A 17,850-nucleotide genomic window follows, 5' to 3' on the forward strand; every position below is an offset into this window, starting at 1 on the left:
TAGGAGATATTCATGACATTCATCAATCCTTCCACCCCAGTTTTCTGGATTCACTGCAATGAACATTGTTCCACACACCCCATATTTATGAACCCTCAAGGAAAAAAACCCAAATACTGCTTTAGGCCGGGGCTCCACATGCTGTTAAAGAGGACCTTTCATCTGAGCGGGCACATGCAGTTTTATATACTGCTGGAAAGCTGACACTGCGCTGAATTCAGCGCACTATCGGCTTTCCCGATCTGTGCCCGGTGTAAAGCGCTATCGGTCCCGGTACCGTAGGGCTTTACAGTCAGAAGGGCGTTTCTGACCATTAGCCAGGGACGCCCTTCTGCCCAGCGGCGCCTATCACGCTGTACTGTGGAGCGGGGAGGAACTCCCCCCCTCCCGCTCCTGATAATACTCATCTATGGACGAGCTGTGTGAGCAAAGGGAGGGGGGAGTTCCTCCCCGCTCCACAGTACAGCGCGATAGGCGCTGCTGGGCAGAAGGGCGTCCCTGACTAACTGTTAGAAACTCCCTTCTGACACTAAAGCGCTACGGTAACGGGATCGATAGCGCTTTACACCGGACATAGATCGGGAAAGCCGATAGTGCGCTGAATTCAGCGCACTGTCAGCTTTCCAGCAGTATATAGAACTGCCTGTTCCCGATCTGATGAAAGGTCCTCTTTAAATGCCACAAAAAAACTCTGCATATTTAGTGTTAAAAGTGCTGCAGAAAAACCACAATGCGTTGCTGCTGCGGCCCGCTACGTGGCACCTTAGCCTTATAATGTCCTATATGCTGCCGCTGCTTCTCTTTGTATATGACAGGGACATGGTAGCAGCTAGTTTTTCCTCAGTCTGAAGCAGTTGAAGATGGAGCCTACAGAGGGGAGACTGTTAAAAATATTGGCTGAAAAATATTTAAAAATTTTAAGTCACCCAAAACTAAAGAACTATTTAATGGGATATTTTAACTTTTTACAGTTTTTTTTTTTATAAAGTCCTAATTCTGAGAATAGATGTGTGTTGCAGGGCAAATATCTATTAGTAAGTACACATTACTAGACATCCTGTACATGGTTAATGGTCTGCATCGCGTGCAGCTCCATATAGTTCTTTTGTTATTTATGTTATGATGCATAAATGAAACTCTGCTTCGGGGCATAATAGAGAATGAAAGTACAAGAAATGCAGGTCTTTCGTGCAAAAGAGTTTAAGTGTCTGTTTTTAGACGTTCAACATCTCAGAAATTATGATGCATTTTCACATGCCGAGGGGATGCAGGTTTTTATTGATGTCATTCTCCAATGTTCTTGGTCATATTCTACAAAACTGGACAAATTCCAAGTGTTGTTTTCCAAGTCAGGCTAATTTCTCAATTTATAACTGTGACCTTAACTATTCAATAAGTATAACTTGGGGTATGTACATATCGGGGCTCAGCTTCTGTTGTTCTGCTCAATTGTAAGCGCAGAGCAAAGGAAATAACGTAAGTTCTGGATGGTTAACATGATCTAATTGTGATTATGGATGCCCGTTCCTGTGTCTTTTGAGTAGCAGAAGGCTGTTTCTGGCTGGTTAAAGAGGACCTTTCACCTCCTGGGGCACATGTGGTGTAATACACCGCTAGAAAGCTGACAGTGCGCACTATCGGCTTTCATGTTCTGTTCCCTCGGTGAAGGGCTATCGGTGCTATTACTGTAGCTCTTCACTGTCAGAAGGGCGTTTCTGACAGTCTGTCAGGAACGCCTCTCCTCACAGTAGCATCTCTTGCGCTATACTGTGAGAGGGGGCGTTGCTTACCGCCCGGCGATGACGCTGAGCGGTGAGAAACGCCCCCAGTACTCGTCTATGGATGAGCACTATCAGGAGGGGAGGGGGGCATTCCTCAACGCTCTCACAGTACAGCGCAATAGATGCTACTGTGAGGAAGGGAATTCCTGACTGACTGTCAGAAATGTCCTTTTGACAGTGAAGAGCTACGGTACCAGCACCGATAGCTTTTCACCAGGGGCACAGACCGTGAAAGCTGATTGCATTGAATTCAGTACACTGTCGACTTTCTATTGGTGTATTAAACCGCATGTGCCCCAGGAGGTGATAGGTCCTCTTTAATTGATTTACTGCCTCATTCTATGCATGGTAATGTGTTATCTGGAAGCTATAACAGTGTCAAAAGAGCTATCTCTTACTCATAGAGTGGCAGAGTGTAGCACCAGCAATTATTTGAGTGTCTTTTCCAGACTCTCACTTCTCTCTCCTCTCCATAGACTTGTAGAAAGTAACTTAGCCTGAAAAGTGGAGAAGGAAACATATTTCTTTAATAAAATATATTACAAATGTTTTTTTTATTTTTTATATTGACTCTCATTATTCATTTATACATAATTGTTTGTGTTTTAAGTTGACCTGCTATTTTAGCATTAACATCATTCATTACTTAGCATTCTTTCAATTTTATTCTCATTTCTTGGTAGATATATTGAAAAAAGTGCCTGGAAATAATTTGGAACACAAATGCATGAGAAAGCATTTTCTGCAAGTATCATTACTAGACAAAGCGTCACAGTACTTGGCGCATCAGACTCTGAAGTTTGAAATTATTCAGAAAATGTTTTTGTTGTGAGCCGTGGCACCATCTCATTAGCATGGATCCGGTCAGCCAAGCTGAATCGATCATGTGAGGAAAATTCATGAACTGCTAGACTTGTCATCTTCTGTTAGCTCACAAGATAAAAACCTGGCCTCAAACGTATCTGGACTGTGAAGCGTGTGGATAGTATTGATAGCAGATGGTGCCCGCTAGGACTGGCCTGCAGTTTACCCGGACACTGGCAGGTTTCTCCACAGGAAGTTTATGTATGATGTGTCCTCTCTGCTGGACTTCTGGGAAATCATTTGGATTAAAATATGTGTACAATAGATCTCCAGTATACAGAAAATAGCGAAAGCAGGAAATCACAAAACGGTGATGAAATGTAACACAAGTTTAATTGGCAGACCTTGCTAATACGTAGAAGGATGTGCCCCCAAATGATTAGGATCTGTTCACACCACATTTTAATGCCAGTGTATTTCAGCATATCCAGGGGTGAACCTGCCCCTCCTCTAAGCCCCAGAGGGGGCGGGGCTTAGAGGAGGGGCGGGGCTTAGCGCCGTTCACAGGCATGAGAGCAGGCCTGCTCTCTGCCTGAGTGTGAGGGGGCGGGGCTTAGCGCCGTTCGCAGGCAGAGAGCAGGCCTGCTCTCTGCCTGAGTGTGAGGGGAGGCTGCTGGAGCAGCACTGCTTCAGCGGCCTCCCCAATCCACCGCTCCGTACTAAGCCAGTCCAGGACAGCTTGTCCTGGACTGGCTTAGGTAAGAAAAAATGCCGCCCTCCCTCAGGCCCTGGCATAGTGCCACCTGAAGCGCTCGCTTCAGGTCGCCTCATGGGAGGTGCGGCACTGAGCATATCCCTCTGTAAAGCTCTCCAAACATATTTCCCATATATTCATAAGGCCTGAATATATGCTAGAAAAGTATCTTCTTTTTTGCCGTTTGAAAAAGTTTATACATCTAGGCTACAAACAGTGACGTAACTAGGAATGGCGGGGCCCCGTGGTGAACTTTTGACATGCCCCCCCCCGATTGACGCTGAAGACCTCGACCAACTGACCCCTAACGCCGCCACCCCCCCTTCCCCCGTGTGCTTTTCTGCGCACACTATAATATCCTATATTGGCCCCTGCACACAATATTATGTCCCCATAGTGGCCGCAGTACACAGTATTATGTCCCCATACTGGCCCCAGTACACAGTATTATGTCCCCATAGTGGCCCCAGTACACAGTATTATCCCCATACTGGCCTCAGTACACAGTATTATGTCCCCATACTGGCCCCACTACACAGTATTATGTCCTCATAGTGGCCTCAGTACACAGTATTATGTCCCCATACTGACCCCAGTACACAGTATTATGTCCCCATACTGGCCTCAGTACACAGTATTATGTCCCCATAGTGGCCCCGGTACACAGTATAATAATCGGAGACCCAGAGGGATACAAACAATAAACTTCTGTTACTTACCTATCTCCGACTCCCCTGCATTCTCCGTCGCTGTCAGCCATCTTCCGAGATGTCATGTGACCGGGGCCCTGCATCGCGGATCATATGACATCAAGCAAGTAGGCCGAAGCCTGCCCGGAGCCTGGAGAGGTAAGCAACACAGTTTTTTATCTTCTGTTCCCTCTCCCGGGCCTCCGATCGTTATACTCGGGGGTCCGAGAAGACCCCCGAGTATAATACTGCTTGTGGGGCCCGCGCCGTCACTTACCGATCCCAGCCCCTTCCAGGATCGGTAAGTATATAGGGCCGTTACCAGCTGGAGTAACTCCAGCTGGTAACGGCCTATTAAAAATCCCCCCCAAAAAATGCAGCGGTAGCCCCTAATGTCCCGGGCCCTGTGGCAGCTGCCTCTGCTGCTATGGTGGTAGTTACGCCACTGGCTACAAATACATAGAAATCCAGGAAAAAACATATACTGCATAGTAAATTGTTTTTGTAATAGACGCTTATGAGTGACCTATTCGGCCATATGCATATACAATGACATATATTGGAGGTATACATTAGGAAAGAGCATAAAAAGAATAGCTATATATACAAGCCACCTCAGTAGCTGCCCTTGTAAAGTTTTACACATATCTATAAAGAGCTCCTCCATAAATTCATATGTACCATTATATTTAGTCTGCATACCGACCCAGATTTAGTTTCATAATCACATTAATGACCATTTCTGAATATGGGTGTTAAGAGTTAACATATTTTATTCCGAGTCATCTCGGGTACATCAGATGTTTGCAATCACGCTTGAGTGTATAAATTAGGATTCAGGTGAAAATAGCGTCAGGCTGCGACTAAGAGGATCAGTATATCCTCGAAACGCGTCAGCTAGATGCTTTTCTCATCATGAAGGAATCACTTTGTTAGCAACATCACATAGAATATGGATTTTAAAGTCGGTGCAAATAAAGGCTAAGTTTTAAGAATCTTGCTGCGGTGCTGGATATTTCTTCATTACATTTTCTGATGCATCCCAAGCCGATGGGAATGCATATGCAAGAAATTGTGACACATCCATCTAACATACTGGAACATTAAAGGTCATGTAAGTGGGCTGTGATTCCCTTCCCATTTTTTCCTGTTGAAAGTCTTGCATTTCTGAATATACCTATAGCATAGGATTTCTATGCGTATAGGTATTCTGGTTACCGCTTGTTAGAATCCATGTGGTTCCGCATCCACATCAGTGAAAGTAATGTGTCTTCTATGGTGCTTGTAGTCAGACAGTACTACTGCTAAAGAAAAAAGTTAGGAGCATCCAGTAACCATCAGAACCCGCAAACAAGGTCAGAAATGCAGCTGTACTAGTCAAATATAATTAATACGCACATAATATTAGGTGGGCCATAGGGTGCTGAGCAGTGTATGCCCAAAGGCTTCTGATTTGCACATGGAATTAAAAAAAAAAAAAGACTCCTGTTGTTCCGGTCTTTTAAAAGTCGATTTTACCCAAATATCTGTTTCTGAAAAGGTTGGCTGAGCAGCTGAATGACAAATCTACTTATTTATATGATCATCCACTGTCCTATATTGCTATATAACTAGAGAAATCAGTCATTTCCCAGACTATAAAAACGCTGGGTGAAAGCTCCTATAAGAACTTTTTTGGTGGCATATTGATTTACCTTCAGCTTGACAGATATCGACAGAAGAAGACAACATAAGAATGGCAATTTAATCAGATTTTTTGTGTTTTTGTTTTTAACTTTTAAAGGGGAACACTTTTTAATTCTGCACTTCTGGCATGTAAGCTTTATGAATATGCTCCATGTAAAGTATTGACAGCTGTTGAGAGCTGTGTCATTTTTTATTCCATATTTCTTTTGTATTCCTTTTTTTTCAGATTTTTTTTAAATTGCTTTAGGAATTTTGTTTCCATAATTAAAAGCAATGCATCACGTCGTGCTTAACCTTCAAGTCGCTTGATCCCTTGTCCTGTAGCGTCTGTGCCCTGTTATCTTGGCCGTGACTGAGAGATTTAGGAATTGAGCGCGCTGGCTGTGAGCAGTGATTTCTACGCAGCAGTCTATGATTTTAAATACTCTATCTAAATTTTGTCTGTCAGTTTAATTCAGTTCCTTACTAGCAGGGGAGCAAATGTAATTTTGCTTTTCGGTAATGAATAAAACATCAGGAAAATGTATATAGAATACTTGTTTAATTTCCTCCTCACCTGCATTCCTCCTCTGAAAAATTATGAAGTGTTGTCTCTGTGGGTCCCCTGGAACAAAGTTACGGGCCTGAAGTTTAATTGTTGACTTTCTGCTTTTTCGTACAAGCAAAATCCGCGCTTATATAAGCGATACAGTGTTCTCTCATTTGCTGTGTTTAACGCATTTAACATATGCATTTCATTTACACCTATAAGACCTCAAGTAAATGTCCAAGTAATTAAAATAAGATAGACGGGCTATCATTTGGTAACCCCTATGCCTGGCCTGGAAGTGTTTATGGAGGTGTTAGGCTCGGAACATGCACAGTTCAGATTTTATGTGAAAAGCTAATCTTACACACCTATCTTTTTATGAAACACAAGTCAAGTGTTAAAGGAATTTTATTCAGGTGAATGAGTTTTGGCTATGTCCGACATATGGATGTTTTTACAAGGGAACTTTATCGCTATCATTCAAACTCAAGAAAAAAAAATCTAATTTGCAATACTTTCTTTTTGTTCAGATGTTACTGTCACTTACCAAGTATGTATATTGTTATAAAGTAAAACATATTTGTGCTCTCATTTGTTTATCAGTACAATTGCATATAAATCAAAGGGATTGTTTCACTAAGACAATCCCTTTTTATATGGCCTATAGATGTTATAGATGACTCCTTTAGTAACCAGATCAGAAAGTCTCCTACACCTTCAATAAGGGCTAGTTCACACGGAGATTTTTGGCAGCGGATTTTGACGTGGAATCCGCCTCAAAATCTGCCTGCCAAAACAGAACGGGAAAGTCGATAGTGCGCTGAATTCAGCACACTGTCGGCTTTGTAGCGGTGTATTACACCACATGTAGGTGAATTGTCCCATGAAAGCCTGGATGTTATACCAACTACTTGACCATGGGAGGACCCGCTCAGCAGCGGAATAAAGTGAACTGTGCATCTGGTGAGTGACTACAGCCTTCTCTACACATCAGTATGCTTAATACCACAGGGCTAGAGATTAATTTCTATCTCTGGAGGGGGCTTTAAAGTTAATCAGAAGAAAGACATAAAAATAGAAATCATTAAATATCCTTTTGTGCAGTATTTTTATAGACGTTTTCAATGGCAAATTCACTGTATGTTATCGAACTAAACGCTGCCCTATGACTTGGATCACTATCAATCTACATTTGATAGATTTTATAAGCTTTTGAATATGGGGAATAATTTCAATAATAATTCTACAGTCTATGTGTGACAGTGAAAGACAAAGTTCACGTGAAATTTCGCTTTACACTATAAGATCCTTACAATGTACATGCTGGTGGTGGGTCAAGGTTTTGGAAATAACAGAATGTCAATTACACATATGGAAACGCCATACCCTATAGGTATAATTGATGCAGAAAGTCAGCAGAGGAAACCTCTGTGAAATTTCTGTGAAAAGCAATGCAATGCCACCATGGTGTTTCCCGCAGTGGTTTTTTTTGCTATGGCCTACTACTTGAGGCCTTAGCCTAAAGAGGGCCTTTTACTACCTCCAGCATCTCCAGCTCTTTGTATTGGGGTTGTTATTTTCATAACCCAACATGCTAAGCAGACTCTCTACTGTCAGGTGGGCAGGACTGGGCTAGAGTAGACAGCCCAGAAACCTCACATGACTGTAGAGAGCTTAGTTAGCATGGTTGTTTAGGAACTCTGGGACCTAGAGAAAATATTCCAACTGCATCGAAATCAATGGAGCAGAGCCTAGATAAAGGGATCCTCCATCTTCCAATGGAGGTCACATGTTGCTGTGATGTTTCGTTTGCTGCCTGAAATTCTTGAGGGATGTAGTGAACTTGCAAATGAAACATCACTTTGAGGTTAGTGACCTGAAAATAAATAATTTAAACAGGAATATATTAGGAACTGTATTGTACAGATGGATCCTGCTATTTGGCCCATATATATATTTTTTTAACTGGATAACTTTTTTTAGGGATACAAGAGCTGGAGTTGGTAAAAGGTCTACTTTAAAGCAATATTCCAGTGAATACTAGAAGCCCATTAGGGAGACCAGGTTTACAATATCTGACGAACAGTGTTTTTACATACTCGTGAACATTGATTTTAGAACATTAAACAATCTGTGGAAGAAAATGTCTGTGATATTATTGACAGACACATTTTATAGCTTCATATTTTAACAGCATATACTTGTAAAAATGGTTGTAGCTATTTAATCCAGGAGCTAGATGAATGTCTGCTCAAATATGTGTTCCTGTAAGGAATCTTACATCTGGTCATTAAAAGTCCAGACATATCCTAGATATTGGTATAGATGTCCAGGCTGTGGTATGTCTAACCCAAATAAACTTTTAGTCAAATGTGTCAGTAAAGGCTTTTTCTTTATTATTTTATATACCTAAGCCAACGATAATAATTATTTTTTAGCCAAGATTACTCTTCTGACTATGTCAGAAAGTGGATTTTATAGGTAATAAATGTCCTGGAAGATGTAGACTTCAGTGCAGGATTGCGTGCGATCAAATTGTCCTCATTTTTTTTTTTTTAATGAGAAAAGTACTGATAGAGTATCTTAACAATTGATACCTTTTTCTGAAAGCAGTGAAACAGACAATTAGTCAAAAGGGAGTGCGGGCATGCTACTGGATCCATTTATTTTGCTAGAGGTGTTTTACTTAATGTATTTAAACATATCCAACCATAAGCAACAAATATAAAGCACTCAGCTTAATGCTTTTTTCAGTAGGTTAAGTGGTTCCTCCGGAAAATTAAGAAAAGAACTGAATGGCAACCGTACATGAAGGATGTATACGTATTGATAACGTCTGGTCAGATCAACAAAGAGAATTAAATGAGCCGCTTGGATTGTGCTTGTGCTTTTGTAATACAAAAACAAATACCGTATATACTCGAGTATAAACTGAGTTTTTCAGCACAGTTTTTGTGCTGAAAAAGCCCCCCTGGAGCAGCTCTGCAGAAGTACTTACGGTACTTCTGCTAGCAATTCAGGAACGTAGCAGGCCACTTTCTCTCCAAACCCCCCCCTTCCCCCGCTCCCTCAAACGCCGGGTGACGTGGCCACGTAAGCTCAGGCCCGCACCAAACGTGTGTCTGCGTTCCTGGCCTGCTAGCAGAAGTACTGTAAGTACTTCTGCTGTTTGAAATGATTTTTCAAGTATCATCGCCAAGCTCCTGCCGCTTCTGGTTTCCTGCAGTGGCGGGAGCGTGGCGATGGTGCGGGCCCCGACACCCGCCCCGGCATCCTCCGTACTATTACAGAGGATGCCGGGTCTGTAAGTATAATGGCGGCCGCTCTGCTGAGATGCCGGAGCTAATGCCTGTGATCTCTTACCCCCTCTTCCCAAAAAAAAATTTAAAGTTAGCCCTGAGACCAGCCCCATACCTTTAGAGTTGCAGGCTGGCTCCTGCGCCGCGAGGTTAGAGGAGCCAATCTGATCTGGTGACAGCCGGGAGCCTAATGAAGGCTCCCAGGCCTGTCATAGCAATATCACTATTACGGCTGGTCTATGTTCTATGTCTATGGTCTATGTAATGTATAGAATCTCCCATAGACGTCAATACACTTGTATTGCTGTCTATAGAACTTGCAATCAAATGATTGCAGGTTCATGTCCCCTACGGAGGGCTAATAAAATAGTGAAAAAAAAACAACTTTAAAAAAAATTATAAAAAAATAAAATAAATAAAAGTTCTAAATCCCTCCTTTCCCCTAGAATACTTATAAAAGTAGAAAATGACTGTGAAACACATACACATTAGGTATCCCTGTGTCTGAAAGTGCCCGTCTACTGAATATAAGTTATCTGCAGTGCTCCTATTCCGTCGGGAAGGGGTTAATAGGAGCACTGCAGATACCCTATATTCAGCCATGCTGAATTCCAAGTAGGGGGGAAAAACCTCAGTCCTCAAGCTCAGGGAAGGGGCAGACAGACAAGCAAAACACCCCCTCCCCTTTCCCAGCACCCACCATCTACTGCGACCAAAAACTCAGACCATTTTAATTTTTGAAATTTTCCAGTAGCTGCTGCATTTCCCCCCCTCGGCTTATACTCGAGTCAATAAGTATTCCCAGTTTTTTGTGGTAAAATTAGGGGGCCTTGGCTTATATTCAGGTCAGTTTATACTCGAGTATATACGATAAGTATATAAAACTGTAATTATTTTGAAACAGCTATATCGGTTTCCACCTATAACCCCACCCCATATGACCAAAGTACACCACTGCCCCACCCCACCCTGCCGGGCCATGGGAAAACGGTCTTGCTTGAAGCCGGTCTCTGGTGCAAAAAAGGTTGGGGACCACTAATATAAATGACTGCCATCTGCCATTTATGGGTATATTCAGATGGAGAAATCTGATGCTAAGGGCAAAATTATGTCCTGAATCTGCCTCTCATTGCATTCAATAGAAAGCAGAAATGAAGCAAGACACTAAAAAAGTGTTCAGCTTGATTTTGCATGAGCCACTCCACTGGTTAACCAAAAGGATGGAAAATGGAGAAGATATTACAATGGACATCAACCGCACATTCCTGTTCACTTTCTATTTTGTGAACATACCTCTAAAGTCTGCACACTGACATATATATACAAGTACATACTGTATATTCTGCCTTCTCTAATGCCCATGAGAAGAGTTCAGAAATGTCTTTGATTGACATGAAGCATAAATGAATGTACAGCAGAACAATAGCTATAGCTGCAGGGCATGGTGTTAATAGACATTTAGAGCAAAATACAGTTCATTTTCTACATACCGAATGTATGAGTCTGCTCACCAGAAGGAGCATTGTTTAACCGCACAGACTTTAGGGTCACTGCATTACCAGCTAAAATAGAAATTGTATTTCCCCACAACAAACATAATGTTCATTGACTAAGCGTATCCAAGCTGAATGTATTGGGCAATGTTTTCATGTATGGTCTCCAGTGATCTCTTGAATTATTGTGGTCCACTCAGCAATTAGTTGATGGTCTACCAAACATGTATGCGGGATCTCTTAGGCCTTTTTAACCTGGAGTCCCACTGTCCTGGTAACTATTGTAATATTAGTGTATAAACCCATAATAACTAAATAATAACTGACAGAAAGATAGATGGTATTAGGATATCCTACTAAACCTTTTTTTTCATAAGGAGAGGTTACTAGTCACTCTTAAGATAACTTGGGATTTATAATGGTTTGTGTTAAGAGCCTTCTGGTTTAAGACCTTGTGCAATCTATGAAAGGCATTTATATGGTTCTCTTGTGCCTCTGTATTCCTCCAATTTTGTATCAAATTTTTTAGGTGAGATTAACCCCATCTATGGACCTCATGGAGTGCCATAAGGCAGCATAAGGATCATGCACTTGGATTTGTAGAGTACTTGAAGATGGAACTACAAGTGTACAGTATGTTGTGATCATTTGACATACAGTAGAAGCCACTGGAAATGTTGTATAACATTGTCAGTGTCCATTGTTTTCCATGGATAACAAGCAGAGATTTGTCAGAAAGTAATGTGCAGTACGTGTTTTATATACCTTTTCAGTAATTATGTGAATGAACAACCTACTGGGGCTATACAAATAGCTCTTGTGACAGCCATTGAGGTCCATTCACAGGATATAGCCTGTTACATTCAGCACCTGCAGAGAAGCTGAGGGAGGTAGTCAGATCTATTATAATAACTATTAGGTAGGTGGAAGTGTAGTGTGTAATAGTAAATTAGGGAACGGCTCGTACAGCTATTAGTAGCCTTGTACCGTCTCTAGTTTAACCACTCACTGAATGGTCCATGGTTCTATATCTATTGTGAGACCCTAATGAAAGGCACATTCAGTGGAATTAAATGGTGTAGACTACTACAAATATTAAACCTGCTCAGAAATGTTCTTTGTGCACTTTGCTGTACGGCAGCTTTCATTTGTGATTCCTAAGGTACTGCTATAGAGCTGCTGAGACTCGCACACAGCTGGCATGGGAATAGAACCCACATAAACAATTAACCAGAGCCTAGTAAAATAAACCCACTGCACAGCAGTATTAGATTGAAATCTAAATTAAACATGTTTGCTTTTTTCTAGAAGAAATACCATTTGGCATTGACTTCATTCAGAGTTTCTCAGGACTTATAAGATGAAATAACATGACACAATACCATTTGTGTTAAATCAACAAAGATAAAGAGACTTGGGCAACATGGTAGCTCAACGATCAGTCTAGGAGCACTGGGACCACGAGCCTAACCAGAACAGCATCTGCAGAGTGTGTACATTGTCCTTTTTCAATTCTTACTTCCAAAAAGCAAATTAAAGGAAATAGTTCATATTCGTTTAGTATCTGTACACTTTACATACATAGATATGTAACTGATCAGGGCTGCATGTGTTTCAGCATGGGATCCCCCATTGCATTCTGTGTCCACAGTGGCTGGAGAGGGTTTTTGAAAACCCAGCTTTCTTTAATGTGTGGAAAGGATTAGCCATCCACTTTGAAGGTACTGTAAAACGCACCATTTTTGCAACGTGGGTCTTCAAGAGGAGATGTCAGCTAACAGTGAAAAGTCCAATGACATACATCATCTATTAGGCATTGTCATCTTGAACATTTGTGGATTTTTGCCCATTTAGCCATTCCAAAGATATAAGCCCTTTTAGTGTTGATGCAATTTAAAGTGGACCTTTCATGTCCTTGGGCACATGTGGTTTTATACACCGCTAGAAAGTTGAATGTCATCTTTCCCATTATTTGCCCTGGGGCAAGAGCTATCAGTGCCGTTACTGATAGCTTTTCACTGTCAGAAGGGCGTTCCTGACAGTCTAGCTGGGAATGCTCCTCCTGACAGTACTATGTGTAGCGCTATACTGTGGGCATTCCTTACCACCCAGCCATGACGCTGAGTGGTGAGGAACGCCCCCCCCCCCTCTTCCTGACAGTACTTGTCCATAGACTACTGCTGGGGGGGGGGGGCCTTCCTCACAACAGCAGCATTTTTTGGCTGGGGCTTTAGCATAAAGGAATTTTCCAAGACTATTACACTGATGACCTATCCTTAGGATAGATTGTCAATATCAACCCAAGTTCAAGCACCCCATGTGTCAGCTGTTTGAAGAGGCCATTTAGCTTGGGCAGTCACCACTTCCTCTTCTTAGCCCAGTGACTTCATGCTCATTGGTCCATGCTGCTTCTCAGTCTCATTCAAATTAATAAGATTGAGCTGCAACACCAAGCACAGCTACAATGTACAACAATGTTCTTGGTAAGCAATGATGTGGCTGCAGCACCTCAACGTTTTCAAAGAGTTTGGTGGGTGTACCACTTGTCCAACCCCAATTAATCTCATTCATGTACTAAAGTTAGATCATATCATAGTTCCAGAAAAACCGTTTACCAAATTCAAAATAAGTGTGAGAACATCAATAGTACAAATTAAGGAAAAAACGCAAGAAATGGACCTTACTATATTTGTTGTGTAATAGTATATCTATCCCCACTATCCATGTAATGTGTTGTGTGGATTCTACTCATTTAGGAAAGTAAATGGCATACAAATGAGAGCCACTCCATTTTGTTAAAGATATCGGTTCATTTTTTGGAGAGCTCGCATAAGGATTCTTATCTATGTTAAATTATTCGCTCAATCAAGGCCCTTAAATCTCTCATTTCTAATTGTGTCAGGATATGATTATATCATTGAATAGTAAATGATTTCTCATTATGTGATGGATTGAGGGATGAATAGTCATGGTGCTCCATATGTAATGGAGAGGAACTGATAGCACCTTAATTTCATAACCTGAAGGCTCTGTAGAAGAGTGGAGCAGAGTATAGCTTGGAGATACAGACTTACTTTTCATTTTTACACCTGTACTTCATTTCAGGAAAATAATTCACTTCTCTGTAATGTTCCATTTTGTATCATTTACATTTTTTTCAACACTTCTCAGATAAAAAATTTCTTTGACAGCTTACCTGAGTTAGCTTAGTAATTCACATGATGAATTTAAATACCATATATTTTTTATTTCTGCAAAAGGAAATATAGAATTTCCTTACCCAAGGGATATAAGAAGTCAAGGTTTAAAGCTGAAGTGCACTAACGTGGTAAAAGAGGGGTCTTTCACGGTAAATATACTAAATAGAATAAGGGTGTCTCTTTTATTTGAAAAATCACTAGCCCCCAATACATATTTATCTAAATATGTAAAAACTCAAAACTGATAATATAATACTTGCATTTTTTTACTTTAGTTTTTATACTGAAGTAATACAGATGTAACCTTTATCATAGCTCAGATGTAATAGTTCAGCATAACGTTGCAGCATGATAGCAACACCTTCCATAGGCTATTGTTCACAGAACAACTGCTGGCTGACCACTCATTGGCCCATATAGGATAGATACCTTGTCACAGAATATCACAGAGCCAAGTTGTTTTGAAAAGCTGGTGATCTCTTGATACAAATATCAGAACATGTCCAGCCAAGGGAAGGGTGATGACAGTGCTCAATCTATAAATGACCCGACCCTATACAGGAATAAGGCTCACACTTCTTGGTTCCTGACATCCCCCACATATTTCCACAACCTACATTACAGCATATATTCTCATAAGATAAAATAATCCTTTAATAACTCCACCATGGGGAAATTCTCTGTGTTACAGCAGCAATAACCAGCAATAACCATCTACTGTATATCAGAACTGGCTAAAGTAACATTATCTACAGCATTAATATATTAGGTATTGATCACTAAATATGAAAATGGAAGTTATCATGTGATAACCTCTGAATTAATGCAGTATATAGCACTTTTAGTCAAGGTATTCTGTTTTTGGTGACCTCTTTAACCAGATTCCAGCTTCATTGACTACATACGTCTGAGCAGTGAGCATCTAACTCTGCAAGGATGTACCTGTATGTCCTTGCATAGATAACCAACTGCATGAGATTACACAGGCACAGAGAGAAGGCAGGGATTGTTTCTTATTATCCCTTCATTTTCAGTTGCTGCATGAAATATATGAAAAACAGACATGTTTCCCCGCCTTTATTATTTACATTTTCTCTGATATTTAATGACTGAAAAAAAGATGAATAACCCAAACAAAATATTATATCCATCAAAACTGCTCATATGAAAAAATGAAAATATGTCTAGTTACACACCAGGGAAAATGGCCTGGTATTGAAGTGGTCAAACATGTTAAGTCAGCAGTTTCTAGATGTTACAAGATGCTTTGAATGTTGCAGACAAAGGCCCTGAAAGAGTATAAAAGCGAAATAACTGAACCTCTGCTGTAGTTAAACATTACAACTATAATCAAAAGTTTTATCTAATACTAATTTATTATATATTTGTTTCCAGAAATGAGTGACACTATCAATCTCTATTACTTAAGCGTGTACCTTGTAATTACACAATCTCTACTGGCCAGCTAGTGTTTTTATAATAAATTTCAGGGCAGCCTGGGCCAAAACCATCAGCGGGTGAATAATAGTATCTTTAACCAAACACTTGTTTGTTCGCTGTAGCAAATTGCACCATTCACCATGATGGATGGTCTCTGCTTTTCTGGTCGAGACAGAGGTCTAAAATAACATTGTGTACTGCAACTGCTCTTATTGTTCATTGAGTTTGAAAGGTCCAGAGAGGGGAATTATGTGTAAAATGTACCTTATACCTACTAGATACATTTATTCCTTAAGGGTGCGATCCTTACTTGCCATTTCACTGACCTTATGTGACCTGGTGCAAAGCCCAGTACTCTGTTTGTTTTACTTAATTTTTTTCTGCTTTTCCTGAAGGGCATAATTCGAATAATAGTCTATTATTATGAGACTATCTATCTATCTATCTATCTATCTATCTATCTATCTATCTATCTATCTATCTACACTAGGACTAGTCCCTCATTTGTTTCTCTTATATACTACTATTCATTATGGCTGCATGGAAATCACTATAGACAAAGCTGAGTAGTTATAATATGCCATCCATGTTCAAGGAACCGGAGGTTATATCATATTTTTAATTCTATTCCAGACAGATCCCAATATCGTCCAAGTATCTACTCACCAGAATAATGTAAAACACTGTGCGGTTCTATAGTTTCACTCAGGCATCTCCTTCCAGATTCCTTTGCAGTGACCGTTATAACACAATATCCAAGTTTGATCTGTTATGCTTCCTGACACATGGGAGATGTTGACCCTTCTTCTGGTCACAAACTTTTTTTCAGCCTCTCAGACTCCCAAATATTTCTCGCAGAGACTTGTCTTTTCTTTACGGACTGATTGGTACATAAAGAATGTAGTAAGACAATAGAGCTTTTCTGTACAGTCTTGGGAAGGCCTGTGTCATTAATTGCAATATTACAGCACTGTTTACATTAACTAAACGACTGGCTACAAACCAAAATCCTCAGAATATTGTATTCACAGGCTTTTTAGATAGACCATAAGTGACTTCTTGCTATTGTGTATCATTTGTGTTAGCTTTTGATATTATAATAGAATGTAGTCAGACTTCATACTTACAATATACATTCTAAATATATGGCTGTATGTACTAGAAAGTGTATACTGTAAACTACGAAGTGCAGTTCTTGCTTGAAGAGTTTTCCAACAATAAAAAGATCATGATGAAACTGTGGAAAACAAGTGTGAACACACTTTTAGTAGCACTGCTTACTTATTTTATCATTTACGCTTAAAAGGGATTTCCATGATTTTCAAAAATTTAGCTTAAAAAATACCTTCATTCCATGCCATACCTGCATTCTTGCAGTAGTGGACTCCACTGGTCAATGCACACTTCCTGCAGTAACTATCATTGCATGTACAACATTTCACCACTAAAGCCAGTGGTCACATCAATTACATACTTTATCATTGCAATAAGTGGCCAAGTTTTGATAGGGGATGTGATTTTTGGATACTTTTTCAGATAAAAAAAATCAGGTTGACAACCTTGCCTCTGACTTGCTTCACCATATGCCATATGAAATGTAAAGATTGAGAGTCCTCAGTAGTTTGATACCTTTTTCATGGCTAACACAAAAACATGACATATTGCGAGCTTTCGGAACTGCTATAAGGTTCCTTCATCAGGCTGGTGAACGAATATCTGAAGGCAAGAACATTTAGCCTGATGAAGGAACCTTATAGCAGTTCTGAAAGCTCGCAAAATGTCATTATTTTTGTTAGCCATTAAAAAAGTATCAAACTACTGAGGACTCTCAGTCTTTACATTTCATATACACTAGCTAATACGGTACAAAGATACATTTTTCTTATACATATGCCATATTACAGAGGTATTCTTCACTGAAAATATTCTGTAAGTAAATACCTTATTACCTGGTGACACATGGCATGGACATCCACGCCGGCTTCATGCACACAGATCTGCTGCTCACATTTACCTGAGAGTTATCAGTGTAACAAATCTAACACATTTTAGTCTGAGGACAGTTTTACTTACATTTCATTTACCTTCATGTGTCAAAGTTTTTCTTTATTTTTTTTTTCTTGGTTACAGTTGAACTTGGATCTACTGAACGATCAAATATTGCATGTCTTTGGC

General features: G+C 40.3%; 1 protein-coding gene across 1 annotated transcript in view; it reads left to right on the top strand.

Moving 5' to 3' along the window:
- Positions 1–17,850, top strand: part of COL25A1 (collagen type XXV alpha 1 chain) — a 305,016-nt gene that overhangs the window by 70,219 nt on the left and 216,947 nt on the right. The window lies entirely within an intron of this gene.

Source organism: Leptodactylus fuscus, chromosome 1 (assembly GCF_031893055.1).
Source record: "Leptodactylus fuscus isolate aLepFus1 chromosome 1, aLepFus1.hap2, whole genome shotgun sequence".
Lineage (NCBI taxonomy): Eukaryota > Metazoa > Chordata > Amphibia > Anura > Leptodactylidae > Leptodactylus > Leptodactylus fuscus.